Source organism: Triturus cristatus, chromosome 11 (genome assembly GCF_964204655.1).
Source record: "Triturus cristatus chromosome 11, aTriCri1.1, whole genome shotgun sequence".
In the NCBI taxonomy this organism is placed as follows: Eukaryota; Metazoa; Chordata; class Amphibia; order Caudata; family Salamandridae; genus Triturus; species Triturus cristatus.
In genome coordinates this window covers 526,446,339-526,459,896 of record NC_140594.1, presented here as the reverse complement: position 1 = coordinate 526,459,896, position 13,558 = coordinate 526,446,339, and the positions used below count along the sequence as shown (strand labels likewise).

General features: G+C 46.7%; 1 protein-coding gene and 1 long non-coding RNA gene across 2 annotated transcripts in view; both read left to right on the top strand.

Moving 5' to 3' along the window:
- LOC146784513 (zinc metalloproteinase-disintegrin-like berythractivase) overlaps positions 1-13,558 on the top strand; it is a 2,362,040-nt gene that overhangs the window by 1,354,343 nt on the left and 994,139 nt on the right. The gene's annotated exons all lie outside the window — the stretch shown is intronic.
- Positions 7,749-13,558, top strand: part of LOC146784517 (uncharacterized) — a 106,064-nt gene continuing 100,254 nt past the window's right edge. Inside the window, exon 1 of the long non-coding RNA XR_014970436.1 lies at positions 7,749-7,862. This is a non-coding gene — a long non-coding RNA (uncharacterized LOC146784517). The remainder of the gene's footprint in view (positions 7,863-13,558) is intronic.

The window sequence follows — 13,558 nt, the reverse complement described above, 5'->3', positions numbered from 1 at the left end:
TACTAAAGGTACGGAACATTCACTCTCAGTTTCAGTTGATGGCGCCCGTGCCACCTGCTCATGCAAAGATGCAACTCCTTTTTGTCCCACACGTGCCCTGTCTTGTATATACCATTTCCATTAAATCACACTCGCCTCTTGAGCGTGTCCAATTCGGTGAGTTTTCGGCGAACTCATAACCCACTGCATGATAGGAATTTCAGGTCGCAAAACTATATCATGTCCCAAAGTCAATTGCTCGGTATCCACCAGAGCCCAATAACATGCAAGTAACTGTTTCTCAAAAGGTGTATAACGCTCACCAGCATCAGGTAACTTTTTGGTCCAGAAACCTAACGGTACTCTACTCTTGCCTTGTTTCTGCCACAAACTCCAATTCGCATAAAGGCCTTGTACAGACACATTCAAATCCACATCACCATCACATACAGGCCATAAATCCAGAGCATGCTGAATTGCTTCTTTTGCTAGGCTGAACGCATCTTGCTGTGGTTTATCCCATTCAAATGCATTCTTTTTACGAGTGACATGGTACAAAGGGGCCAATATTTGACTCAAATGAGGAATATGCTGGCGCCAAAAACCAAACAAACCAATGAAGCTTTGGGCTTCTTTCCTATTCCTCGGAACTGCAAAATCAAGAATTTTCTGTTTAACCTGAGGGATCACTTCTCGGTGCCCCTCATGCCAATTAATGCCCAAAAATTTCACAGCCTGGGACGGACCTTGTAATTTATCCGGGTTGATTTCCCAACCTTTCTCACGCAAGCACTCAATGACTCTATCCAATTGGGTCTGAACTTCCTCTTGTGTTTCGCCTTGGATCAAAATATCATCAATATAGTGACATATCTGAATTTGCGGATGAACCGGTACCTCTGCCAAATGCTCTGCCACCAGCCGGTGACATATCGTAGGACTATGCACATAGCCCTGGGGAAGACTTCTAAACGTCATCTGACGCCCGTTCCACGTAAAACTGAATTGTTCCTGACACTCAGGGGCAATCGGAATCGAAAAGAAAGCATTAGCAATATCAATGGACGCATACCATGTACCTGGATGTTTTTGTATTCTTTCAATTAGGGTAATAACATCCGGTACTGCAACGGTCAAAGAGGGTGTGTGTCTATTCAATTATCGATAATCAACAGTCATGCACCAAGAATTATCACTCTTACGTACAGGCCAAACAGGATTATTCCAAGCAGAAGTAACTGGTGTTATAACTCCTGCATCCACCAACTCCTGAATAGTAGTACTAATCTCTTCATGACCACCTGGAATACGATACTGCTTCTGACGAACCACTTTTGTCGCCTGGGGAACTTTTATGGGGGGCATTCTTAAACAACCAACCCGTACAGGCCTGGACGATATATAATGTTTAGTTCCAAATTGGTAACATCCATCATCTAAGTGCAAAGTCATTCCTTTCAAAATATCAATTCCAATTATGAATTCTAAGAGTGGTACCACTAATACAGAGTATTCTTTTCTAGGAATTCTACCTATTCTCATTTCAAGTAAAGTTTGAACTGCGGGAGTTTCCTTTCCACCTAATCCGGTAATTGTAAAAGGCTGACCTTTAAACTTCTTTGATTTTCCATGAATAAGAGTGGCCTCCGCTCCTGTATCTACCAATGCTCGGGCCCTTTGGACATTACGATGTCTCCAATAAATATCAATATCTACATAGGGTCTATTATCTCTGTGAGCCCATCTGTGTACTGGAGCTTGACCTATTTCCTAGTCATTTTTACTGCATTCTGTGTACCAGGATAAATCAGGATAAAGACTCTCACGTTTCCCAGGTATCGATACCTCTTGTTCATATCCATCTCCATTACGAAATGGATTCCTGTTCTCTGCATTGTACTGCGGGTTTCGATCGGCCAATCTGTGTCGATCCTCTCTCCTTCTCAACTCAGGGGATTGATCCCTATCATCTCTACGTCTGCTGTTAACATAATCATCTCTCCCCCTCTCTCTTTCCCCCTCTCTCTCCCTGTCTCTCTCACGACGGGGGGACAAATCACGTACATAAAGTCGATCATCACGACGATCAGAGCGCCCACGGCGGTCGTCATCACCGCTACCGTCAGAAAAACCACGATCACACTCAGTCGTCCGAACACGCCGGGCACCCTCCTTTCGATCCAAGCCACGTTTGCGAAACATTTCCCACAAACGAGAAGTAGTCTCACCGTCAATGTCCTCCTTCCGCACACCATCGGCCATAAGACCAAAAAACATATCACGTCTAGTAAGTTTATTGTCACCAGGAGTACGAGTGTCAGGCCGGGATTGCCGTTCAGGTTTAAACCACTCACCCAACTCACCGAGTTGGCGTACCGATTCCAGCACCATAGACAATACGTTACCAGTCTGATTAATCAATAAAGTCATCATGACCTGCTTATAAGCAACAGGGGAAGAACGAATAATACGATTCCGCACAGAAGATGTCAACAAACCATCAAGCAACCTGTCAGCAGTATTCAGAAAAATTGCCGTTTTCATCACCTCCTCTTTGAGACGTTGTGCAGCATCGCGCAAAGTATACCACGGTTTGTCATTCACAGGCCAGTCAGACTCAGTAGGATATTTTTGATTACAACCCTCAGTCGCCAATTGAAGCAAAGAAATTTGACCACCAACATTAAAGTTACGAAAATGATCCTGTACAGTAGAATCCGAACTCAAGGAACAAAACTTCAAACAATCGCCAGCATCCAACATAATGCCAGCAGCGCCCAGTTCATAAAGGCGCACCATCCATGTGAGTAAGCTCTCACCAGCTTGCTGCCGAAATCGCTGCAAAATATCACTAATTTCTTGTTGAGTAAAATCCTCCAAAGAGTCTAAAGCAATACCATTCGGAGCACCGGGAGCCTGCTGCAACTTCCGCCGAAAAACTGGATGCACCGAGACCGCGGGACGAGCATCACAAGGAGCTCGACCAGTACACGTAGAGGAACAATCAGTGTAAGAAGCATCGACCCCACTCGAAGGACGAGCGCAATCACGGGGTGCACCATCAGAGGCGCAAGAAGCAGACTTACAATCACGGCCGGAGCGAGAGGACTCGCGCTTGGCAGACTCCTCACCCGAGGAAGGAGAATCACTCGAGTTCCAGATATTACCATCCCATTCATCAGGATTCCAATCCAGTCCGGCTTTCGCCACGACCAGACGCACCTTTCGCGTCGAAACCCGACCACGCCGATTCTTTATTTATAACGAGCAATTCGCACAGCCGCCCTCTCGGCAATAGTTTGGTACGTCTCAAGTTTGTCAGCAAGCAACTTATTTTGACACCGTAACAAAGTATGAGCATTCTGAATCTCGACAAAGTTCGCTTCCACATCCTTATGCGATTTCTGTAACTTCAACAACCTCTCATGCAGAATCCTGTACGCCGACAGAACAATCCAACCTCTGCGCCCCAAAACGGGAAGCTCATCACCCTTAGATACCGGCGCCTTCTGTAAACAAGTAATCACATTAGCCGGCTCCGCCAGCTCCAAAAAAGAATTCCAATTCTCACTCAAACCAGTAGAATCAGCCCACTCACGGGCTAAGGCTTCATAAGGCGTTGAATCCCAACCGGGAATATCAACGGGCAACTTAAAAGTAGATTTCGACTTTCTAGAAAACATCTCGGAAAAGAAAGAAAAAGAGAAAAAGAGAAAGAAGAAAGAAAAGGGAAAAAAAAACTACACACACAATTATATACAAATAATATACAAACGAAACCACGCCCGCGCCGAAAGCAAACACGATACAACCACAACGCACACAGGTTTCGTAAACGGTTCGTGACGCCAAATGTTCTGCTTGGGTTTTCGGATCAGATAGAACCCGCTCATCAGAGCCTCACTAACCCAGCCAGAACGTTACCCCCTCCCTCTCCCTAGGGCCTATCTACAATAGGTAACCACATATATCTTACCACCTAAGGACAGGGAATTCCTACTATACATACCAAGACCTCTTACAATCGGCGGCCTCGCGATCCCATACGGATCCAGACCTCTCTGCCCATACGACAGTATCACAAGTGGCGGCCTCGCGATCCCATACGAATCCAGACCTCTCTGCCCATACGACAGTATCACAAGTGGCGGCCTCGCGATCCCATACGAATCCAGACCTCTCTGCCCATACGACAGTATCACAAGTGGCGGCCTCGCGATCCCATACGAATCCAGACCTCTCTACCCAGACGGCAGTCTCAGCACAATCGGCGGCCTCGCGATCCCATACGAATCCAGACCTCTCTGCCCATACGACAGTATCACAAGTGGCGGCCTCGCGATCCCATACGAATCCAGACCTCTCTGCCCATACGACAGTATCACAAGTGGCGGCCTCGCGATCCCATACGAATCCAGACCTCTCTACCCAGACGGCAGTATCACAAGTGGCGGCCTCGCGATCCCATACGAATCCAGACCTCTCTACCCAGACGGCAGTATCACAAGTGGCGGCCTCGCGATCCCATACGAATCCAGACCTCTCTACCCAGACGGCAGTATCACAAGTGGCGGCCTCGCGATCCCATACGAATCCAGACCTCTCTACCCAGACGGCAGTCTCAGCACAATCGGCGGCCTCGTGATCCCATACGAATCCAGACCTCTCTGCCCATACGACAGTATCACAAGTGGCGGCCTCGCGATCCCATACGAATCCAGACCTCTCTACCCAGACGGCAGTATCACAAGCGGCGGCCTCGCGATCCCATACGAATCCAGACCTCTCTACCCAGACGGCAGTCTCAGCACAATCGGCGGCCTCGCGATCCCATACGAATCCAGACCTCTCTGCCCATACGACAGTATCACAAGTGGCGGCCTCGCGATCCCATACGAATCCAGACCTCTCTACCCAGACGGCAGTATCACAAGTGGCGGCCTCGCGATCCCATACGAATCCAGACCTCTCTGCCCATACGACAGTTCATCCTATGATCACCATAACATACAAAAAGGGAATCAGTCTCACTATTCATCAGATCACACAAAGACTGCCAGTTCGAGCATAGCCTGTTCTCCGGTTCGAGGGGCTCCTCTTTCCCTTATTCAGTTACCACTTACCTGATCAGGGTTAACATCTGTTCATGTAGCCGCAGCTGACTAGAAGAATAGGCTACCCTCTCATACAAGAACACGCAGCACATGTTGGTTCACTACAAACTGGGTACTTTATTACTCATTACATACGCAATCACATAACATTACAATATAATACATAACCTGAAAAGAAAAGTGAAAGATTAAGTTGTACACTCTAATAAGAAAGGGTCGACATCACCTTAGTAGTATGTAGCCTGCACTCAGTGGTCATCTAGGTTCCCTTCTCGTCTGTGCCTCGGCTCGCCTGGAAGTCACACCTCCGCAGTCACGGATCACCCTTCTCCGAGTCACTGGGACCTCTTCCTTATCGGCTACTCTCTCCTCTCTGGCTATTCTGCTAGGAGAGTATCTGTCTCTCGGTTCTTCTCCGCCTTCAAGATGGCGTCTGTCTTCCCTGGAATAAGTAGTAGCTTTACTGCTAACGGCTAGATGCCGCCTACGGACTGAACATGTAACTGCCTCAGACTTTCACTAATATAGAGGTGCGTTTCCTCATGGAAAATTCCGGCCTGTAACCTGCCGCCCACCAAATTCTTGTACCTCCCCGTACCAAGGACACGTTCCCAGCCGGCCGGCCTGATGTAGTGTCTTCGGCATGAAGAAAAATACAATCCTTCGATAAGGGCCGGCCTGAACCGGTTCTCTCCAAGCGAATAACACCTCATAACTAAAACATTACATTTGACCTAGAAGCATCCCAAGCTGCCGGAGCAGAAAGAAAGATGGAGTCTCTCCCGTTTGAGGCCTACCAGGCCTGAATTCAGCACGGCTCCATGAAATACCCTCACTACAGGACAGGTTATCCCTAATACTAACGAATCTATCCCCTAGGCTATGTGTGCAAGCCCTGATCTATGGGGAAGAGCACAGAATCATGTCGAAGTGCCTAGTAAATAGGCTCCATTCACTACTCTAACCCTTAGACTTGAATGATAAGAGACTGAAGTCACATTCCATCATTGTTCCTCACAAGAAGGCCGGGAAAATCGAGCAGAACAAGTACCTAGAACCCCGTCCGACTAGCATCAGTGTCTCATTCATTCTCCGTACTATATCGAAGCTACCAATGATTAGACAACCCAGAACAAGCGACTTAGAATACTCTCAGGAATAGTGGGAATCAAGAACACCTTTTCGTTGTTATTCTCATATCAGTCCACAACGTTAGTAATCAGAGACACGGAAACGTTTAAAATGTTTATTTTTAACTACGTGCTCTAAGATACACTATTTTGGCTAACATAAGCAAACAAATTATTAGAAATAATACCATCAGCATTGTTACAATTCCATAGAAAACAAAGGGAGAAATCATAATATAATGATAGTGGAAATAGGTCCTATAATACCTTGTGTACCACCCTCCCCTGGCTAATAAGCTAGTTTTATAATAATAATAGAAGGTCTCTAGGTTTGAATGGGGAACCCCATACCTCCAAGATCAGCTTAGGTGAATCACATCACAGGATCAGCACTGCTCTCTGTGTCTGGAAAGGTTTTCTCCAAGAGTGCCAGCATCATGCATGCAATGCAATATTAAAGGCACCCGAGTTTCAGATATTTGCAGCTGTGTGCTTGTTGTGTCTAGAGAGTGGGCTGATCAACCTGAATCCAACAGCATACATTGTTATTTGACCTTGACGGTTTCTGCACACAGTCTTTAGACTAAGGTCGCGGTGCACGTCTAGGGATGTGAAAAACAGACCGTTCTCATGTGAAGAATAAGCAAGCAAGCAGTTTTACTTATAATAACAGCTACCTGTAGTGTCGTGTGCAAAAGCAGCAAAGTGGCAAGATGGCGTTAACATCTAAAACGCTTATGCTAACATAGCAGTGTGTGCAGGCAAAACCCTGTCTTCACTACAACGTCAGTTAGGTATAACCAAGATGGGAGGCTGTCTGAACATTTAAAGCTACACGGGGGTGAGACAAGACTGCATTTTGGGCCCTTTTTAGGTCTCGGCTAGGCAGCGCATGCGCTGTCTATTGGAAAGATGCTGTATACAGTATTGTGGGGGAAGCTCCGCCCACTTTCTACCCATGCTTTTGATTGGCTCAAATCTGAAATGCTGCATTCTGATTGGTTGCTGGCGTATTAGTCCCGCCTCCTTACTACCATGACGTCATGTTTATCCTTCCATGGCTATCAGCCCCTTTACTTCAGCAACTCTTTTGTTCCCCTGCCTCCCCTGCAGTCTGTGACTTCTCTGCCCACCACCACCCCCCACCCACTCCCCTTCCTGCCTTCTTCGGCGCACGCATTTTTGTTTACAAAGCAATAGGACTCGCGTAAATACGAGTCCTATTGCATTTGTAAATGTTTGTTTATTCCTACGATTGGCTGTCTGCATTCGCACTTTATTTTGGCTGACCTGTCCAGACTCTTGCATGCGCGCAATGCTTTACATCGTGTGCATACGCGCCAAAAGTCTGCTTCTGCCTCTTGTTCCATTTTATAATCTAACTCGCTTTTGCCCCCCTCTTCACAAGATCAGGCGCATTGCCGTTTCTGAGCATGTTTGCTTGTTAGTGTCTCGCATTCAGGGCAAATGCGACAGAAGACACTAAAACCGCCTCTTTGCTATTATAATTTATAAGAAAGGAACTGGTTCTTCTGTGCGGCACTGGAGTTTTTAGGGGCGCTTCAGATATGGGCATTTTATCTAGAAAATACATTTATTCGCCATCAGGAAAGAAATATCTCGGCAGAACTCAGTAATGGTGAGTAATGTGCCCGGAAAATAATGAAGATTGACGGAGGATTGTCAAGTTGCGGTACATTTAGTCATAAAATAAAAGACGTGAGTTTTTATAATGCGATTTGTGATATTTATCTTCAAAGTAATTTATGGTGGAAATGCCTGCAGTAACAGCCTACAATAAGATGACAGTCTTTCTGTTTTGAAGATGCGTTTACGGGGCGGGCGGCATGTTAAATTAAGAATTCTGAAGCAGCAGCAAATTGTTTTGCATCCCGCTTAGAGATGCAGTTCAGATTTGGCGGCATTGCTGCAAACTAAATTAATTGCTTGTTGTATTGTTTACTGCTCTGCTTTGAAAGAACCGTTTTGTGTCCGTGGCTGCCGCAGCCCAGGCGGGTGTCCCGGACACTGACAGGTGTGAAGGACCCGCGGTGGGGGCAGGGCGCGGGAGCCTGGCTAACAGCGACGCTCTTTGCATTTCTGCGCATTTAGTTACAGTTATTGGCTCGGGTGCTCTTCCCCCTCATGCAAATGCGGCCTGAGGCTGGATAAAGGGCACATTGTTGCCTTATCTGGGCCGGGCTGAGAGCGGGCGCTTTATTGTCAGGCATAGAAATGGCCGACTTTAAATATTGCTGGGATTAAGGGCGGTGTAAACACAGCGCTGGAGCACAAAAGGGTTTGTTTTTTTAATACCTTCAATTCCATTCTATTCCTCACGTTGTCCTTGGCAGGGGCACTATACATACTAGACTGTGCTAGGGCTGTGCGCGCCTGAGACCGCCTGTGCACACTGCTTGCACGGGAGGCACCAGTTGGAGAGATTAATAGGGTAAGCCTCGCTTTTGGGGACGTGCAAAAACTTCCGGCCACTTGTCTTTTGTCCCGCCCCCCACCCGCCCCCACCGTCTTATCCTGCATACTCACTGTTTACTCTTTCGAGGTTTATTTGCTCTTTTTTCTGCTCTCTCCTTTGTTGCTCCCTCTTGTTTATCCATCTTTCCCTCACTATCAGCTGTAGTCCTCCCTCCCTCTCATTGCTTCTCTCTTCCTTTCACAAGCTCTTTTTTCCACCATTTTGTCTCCTATATTGTTTTATACTATATCTTCCCCCATGTGGTTACCACGAGCCACTTTACCACTCCTTGCCTGAGGCCATCCCATGTTTTCATATAACTTTAGTCTGTCTTTTCCACTCCTCTCTCTTTACCCCTGTCAAACCCACTACCCGAAATTCACTTTGTTCCTGGCGCCTTGAAGCAATATTTACGTGGCACACAGCGCCTTATAAACACCTATATAAATAATTAAATATACTTTCCTCTATCTGTGCTGAGTCTATTCCATTGTATGTCTGTCTATAGGTGAATGCATCCGTACAGTCTCCAAAAACACCCATTGTTTGACAATAAAGAGGAACAAAGCACAGGACAAGAACATGATTTGCCTAGGATCACACATTGTGGTTTACGTAGGACAGCTCACCACACTTTTGCATTAGCAGAGCCAATAGCTCTAGCTAAACACTTATAAGGTCCCAAAGGCGAGATTGCATTGCAAATTCTCCATGGTGCCCCAGCAACTTTGAGTACTCACCAGTTCAGCAACGAGGAGCCTGCTCCAGAGATGTCAGGTGCTGGGTGCAGGCCTCTCCGCCAGCTAGGAATATATACAGGCCGCCTAGGGGGCTGCATCGGCCGCCCGCACGGCGGGGACACGCGTGGCCCATATCAGGAGCAGCCAGGCCATTCATGGTGCAAGGGAGGGGGGAGGCCGCCACACATACTGCTAGAAAAAACGGCCCATATACATACACTGCCATACGTTCACTTCTCATACATGCTGACACACACACACACACCACCCACTTGAAAGACCGAACTTACTTCCCTACCCTAAACTCTACTATATCAAAACAGACCGCTTCAGTGATCTTTTCTATGGGACCCGGTGTCCCCGCTGTTGCACACGCGGGTGCAGGGAGCCACTCCGGGACACATCGTAAACCGTGCACAAACACCATGTATGCACCATAGAAGGGTGTGAATGGGATGGGTGTGGTTAGGGAGCTGCTAGAGGGCACTGGCGGTTAGGAGGGCGATTCAGCCCCTATGGTGGGCACAACGGGTCAGTGTGTGTACTTTTGGACTGGAGGTCACGGGGTCTTACACGGGGTGTAACGTAAGGTAATGGAGCCTTGTTTCCTGCGCCTCATTACCAGCAGTCGCTGGTTGGCTCCCTTGAGCTGCCAGCTAGCCTTTCCCCTAGGCAGCCTGCTGTCAGTCCCCAAATTGCCAGGCTCTGTATTTACTAGAGTATGTTTAATCACGTTTCTAATTTAATAACGTGTATAGTCGCCTCAGCATGAAGCATCAATCAGTCCCTGCCTTTAAATAGTATAGTGCGTGTTCCAATGGATTTTATGTGATGCTATCGAAACGTTGCTGCACACCGTTTCGTCTTAATTGTTTTTCAATGCATGGAATTTGATGCACCTGTATGGAACGTAAGATAATGGAGCCCTGTTTCCTGCGCCTCATTACCAGTCGCTGGCTGGCTCCCTCGAGCTAAGCAAAACCAAAGGGGATGATGGACGGAGTGTTGAACAAAGCAAGCACTCACCCCCAGTCAACTGATCTGGGTTTAATCCATCATCATTCTTTAGCTCACTCCGCCACCCCAGTTCAGACATGGCCATATGCAAATCAGTCTGACCCGGTGCCTCATGGGAACAGTCCAGCCCGAACTGCCAAGCCATGTCTTCCCTGGACCGGAAACAAGCATCCTGGGACCGGTTTCTGGCTAATCAGCCGTCATCAGCCAGGCTAGCATGAATCCAGTGGCAAAGTGAGCAAGGGACCCACGCCTGGGCATACCCTGCCAACTTAGGGCGAACAAAGCAAAACCAAAGGGGATGATGGACAGAGTGTCCCTCGAGCTGCCAGCTTGCCTTTCCCCTCGGCAGCCTGCAGCCAGTCCCCAAATTGCCAGGCTCTGTAATTACCAGAGTACGCCTGTTTAAGTTACAACAAGCTTTTTTTTTAAACTCGAAATGAAACTCGAGGACGGACCTGTCTGTCCCCTGCTTATCTAGTGAGTCACTTTCTGGTCAGCCCTCTCAATTTATATCGCTTATATTTAATCAGCATTAAGGTATTGCTTGTCCTTAACAGCTTTGTCTAATGGGGTTACTGGACGCTTTTGTCGGTCTGATGTTTCCTTTTTATCATATACTTAACTTTCAAAAGCACAATTGGGGGCAGGCAGCGCATAAGGTACTGCATAGCTCAATACATATAAGGTCCAAAAGCCGAGACTGTTTGCATTGCAAATGCTTGTTTATTTACTTTTTGCATTATTAATTTGGGTACAACATTGCACACAATTTGAAAAGAAAAACACAGGGTAGGCTCTCAACTTAAACCCAGCGCTTCTTTACTTAGATGATGGTGTCCTAACTTCTAGGATAGCGGTAGGGCTTCCATGTTTGGTAAACTTTTTTGTATTTTTATGAGTTACTTAGATTTAAGCACCAACTTCTCCAAATCTCTTACTATGGTTGTTGGGACAAGGAAAAGACAAAATAAATATTTCCAGGAAATAACTGAACTTTCCATGGTACCCATATTTTCATATTTGGGGGGTCCTTTTTGATGACCTACGGTCATGGATTACTCAAAGTAAAGTTAAAAGGAATGCCTTTACAACGTTCTCCGCTTCCATTTTTGAGTTCTCAAAAAGATTGGGGGCAAGGGTGGTTCAGGCATTTATTAAAGTCTACCAGGTGCAGTGCATTTCGGTGGCCAACTGGCAGCGATATTTGGGGCTATTCGAACTTGAGAGAGTTGCAGATTGCAGTCAATACATTTCTTAGACAATTGTTATTCGTTCCTCAGTTCGTACCATCTTCCATTATACATGAAAGGCTGGGTTTGGGGTATATTGCTGACCACTCAGCACTTGCAACTTTGCTTAAATGAGTTTGGATGTGGAGCAGTCCGGATTTAGCCCTTAACTAGGCAGAGGTAAATGACTGCCTTTCTCTTGATAGGGCTCCAGAGGCGTAGCTGGAGCTTGTGGCGCCCGGGGCTATCCCTCAGATTGCCGCCCCTGGGGGCGGGGGTTGCTGGGGAAAAAGGACGGCAAGCACTTGAAAGAGGACCGAGAGACACGTAGTATCGCCTCTAATAGTTACCTCGATCATGCAAGTTACATGCACATACATGACACGGTCCAAGGCTACACAGTTGAATACACCGGTGACTGGCAGTGACTGGCAGTACAAAAGAGAACACACAGACTGCATGATCTATCTGGGGACTCAGAAAAACCGCATGTGACATCCATCAGAGAGCTGAGTGAACAATTACCTGGTAATCCCCTCAGCACAATGCAACCATGCACATACAGGACACTGTTCAGGGATCCATCATCTACAGCTGACATTAAATGACCATTCATCATGGTCCCCCCTTTAAAGCAGTGCACTTTGTGATCTGCATGGTACATGTTCTTTGCAGCAGGCATATTAACCCTCTGTGCTACCTTTCCAGGAGTCAACCCTTCCACTAGACAAAACTCGGATCTGTCTCTAGGAAGAACATTAATCATGGAAGTTATCATGACATTTTTATTGTTTCTGAAAATTGCTGGAGGCCAGGAAGGTGGCAGCAAGTTTATTTTTAAACCATAATATACTTGCAAACACTACGCACCCACCCGAAATAGGTACCCAGTGCGGTCACACCGTTCGCACCGCCCTAACCTGCTCAAGGTTAATGTGACCTCAGTGACAGAGTCACAGCGACTGGATCACTGTTACTCTAGGGTGTGCTGCTTTGTAGGCCTGCCCACAAGACTGGAGATGAACTTCAGTATGGATTGTGGTGGACAGGCCTTCAAGGTTAACTCACAATTGACACCACTAGGGTACACCTGCTTGTGCTAAGACATCAAGCCTTCTAAGGTCTAGTGGGGCCTTGTAAGTTCTAGCATGGGAATATGCTCCCTCAGTAGAGTGGTCTGGTGGACTGGTCATGAAGGCTGAACCTAGTTCCCCAGTTCCAAATTCGACAGCTCTGGCCATAGTGCCACATCCTCTCCCCCACTGAACACTATACTGCCCCACTGAGATAAACTCGCACTGCCTTCAGCTACAACCTAATTGTTCCCGCTATAAGCACTTGGAGGTGGCTCAATTCAAATTATGCACTTGATAAGAGTAATATGCTGCCTAAAAAAATAAAGGAAAAGCAAACACTCATAGGGAATGCAAGATTAAGTAAAGCATGTGAAATGTAAGCAGAAACAACATGGTTACCTTAACGATCTCTCACTCACTATTCAGAAATTAGCGAGTGGTTTTACCTGAAAAGTTAAGGACATGACTACAGGGCCCTGAAGGGAACCGTTTCAATGTCCATTGCTTATATCCTTAATAAACGTAAGCAGTATGGTTTAAAAAGACCACATCCATAAACAGAGCCATGGTACACATTTTGTTTTCCAATCCGTCCATCAACCAGGTATTGCAGTACCTCCAGGAATGTTGCACTTCCCCACCTGGGGACAACAATGCTGTTCAAAGAAAGACGCGAAAACAAAAGTAGCGCTTCACTGCAAAGTCTGTAAAGTGAGGCTGATGTGTTTGGATGTAAATAAAACCAATCTGGCCACTTTGCAACCACTCTGTCTTGCTTTATTTAGTTATGTATT